This window comes from Notamacropus eugenii, chromosome 4 (genome assembly GCF_028372415.1).
Source record: "Notamacropus eugenii isolate mMacEug1 chromosome 4, mMacEug1.pri_v2, whole genome shotgun sequence".
Taxonomy (NCBI): domain Eukaryota; kingdom Metazoa; phylum Chordata; class Mammalia; order Diprotodontia; family Macropodidae; genus Notamacropus; species Notamacropus eugenii.
In genome coordinates this window covers 207534636-207536373 of record NC_092875.1, presented here as the reverse complement: position 1 = coordinate 207536373, position 1738 = coordinate 207534636, and the positions used below count along the sequence as shown (strand labels likewise).

Sequence of the window (1738 nt, the reverse complement as noted above, 5' to 3'; positions counted from 1 at the left end):
TAGACTGAATCTGAAAATAAACACCTTTGCTCTCTATCATTACTGTTTCATTAACACCTTGGCCAAGTTCTTTGGCCAAAGAGGCTGGATTTCAATGTGATGTTAAATTATTCCAGGACCAGTGTGCAGCAGTCCTTGAGAATTTTATAACCATAGCATCTCTCTCTCTCTCTCTTTCTCTCTCTCTCTCTCTCTCTTTCCCTCTCTCTCTCTTTCTCTCTCTCTCTCTCTCTCTCTCTCTCTCTCTCTCTCTCTCCCTCCCTCTCTCTCTCTCCACACACACACACACGCACACACACACACACACACACACACACACACACACACTTGCCATCCTCAACCTCTACCACACGTAAACATGACTAGACACACATATAAATGTACAAATTTGAGATGGTGAGTTAAAAAAAATACTATTCGGGGCATTATTCCCATCAGGTTTCTCTGCAAAGCAGTTTAACTGTAGTTAGTAAGTGCTTAGTGTAATCTAATAAAAGCCATTTTGCAATATTAAGCAAAAAACATCTGGTACCCAGAATTCCCTGATCATTTTTAACTAGATGCAATATCTCTCTCTTTCTCTTTCTCTTACAGACATGTGAAAAATAGCCTAATAAGGATCCTTGTGGTAAAATCAGATGGAAAACGAGGAGGAAGAGTTCCACCGTCTCCAGCAGCTCATTTGAAGCAGCTCCTCCGAGTTTCACAATAATAATCAGTGCTGGCCCAGTGCCGCTGGATTATTTTGTATATTCATGAAGCTGCTCGTCAGCCGTCAGGAGAATGTGCAGTAATCCTTGGATGAAATAAGGCCAATCAGTGGAATAATGAGGAAGGTAATATCTCCCAAGAGGCCTGGAGTGGGTTTTCATCAAACCCGGCTGTAACTCTCCAACTATTTGCTTTACAAATGCAGCCTTTGATCTTTGATTTGGGGAGAAGAGGGGGAGAGACAGACGTGCTGTTGTATTGTCCGGTCTGAAAGCATAACAAGCTAGCTCTGGGGAAGGAGTGAGTGGGGAGGGGAAAAACCTGGCTTTTAAGTACCAGTCAGTCCTCCTTCACTAAAACCTCGGAACCTTTGTTTTTAAGGTGTGCTCTGATATACATTCACTTAGTAGGTCAATTGTTGGGAATTTTTTGTTTGTTTCATGTATACACGAAACCCAAAACCTACTCTAAGCAGGATCCATTGGGCCTATCCAGATATGCTTGCTCTCTCTCTCTCTCTCTCTCTCTCTCTCTCTCTCTCTCTCTCTCTCTCTCTCTCTCTCACCCTCCCTCCTTCACCCTCCCTCCCTCCCTCTTTCTCTGTGTCTCTCTGTGTCTCTCTCTCTATCTCTCTCTCTGCCAGAAAGCTATGGGGAATTTCTAAAAAACCTGGGTAAAGTCTCCCCTACAGTATGAAGATCACATAACTAGTTAAAAAAATGAAGTATCTCAATTGCTTTAATAAACTCCTATTTCATCTTCATTGTGATAAAAAGGAGAAACGAAGGTTCAGATCAAATAAATGCTTCAGAGCATCCATGTAGCTTTTTTTTTTTTTAGCAAGACAAACCAAATTTAGTCAAATGGAATTAGAAAGGCAAATTAGCCACACACACACTGACTATATGTCTGTACTTGAGAGTACACGAGCTACAAAGAGAGTTCAAAGGGAGCTTTGTCATGTTTGGTGGACAGAAACATCCTTCCGGTGAGACTCCATGTGCTTAGCATGACTAAAAGAAAATAA

At 41.7% G+C, this 1738-nt stretch overlaps 1 long non-coding RNA gene across 2 annotated transcripts in view; it reads left to right on the top strand.

Annotated features, from left to right (window-relative positions):
- Window positions 1-573: 573 nt before the first annotated feature.
- LOC140500951 (uncharacterized) overlaps window positions 574-1738 on the top strand; it is a 60699-nt gene continuing 59534 nt past the window's right edge. For both annotated transcript variants that reach the window (XR_011965985.1, XR_011965984.1), the window contains exon 1: window positions 574-836. This is a non-coding gene — a long non-coding RNA (uncharacterized lncRNA). The remainder of the gene's footprint in view (window positions 837-1738) is intronic.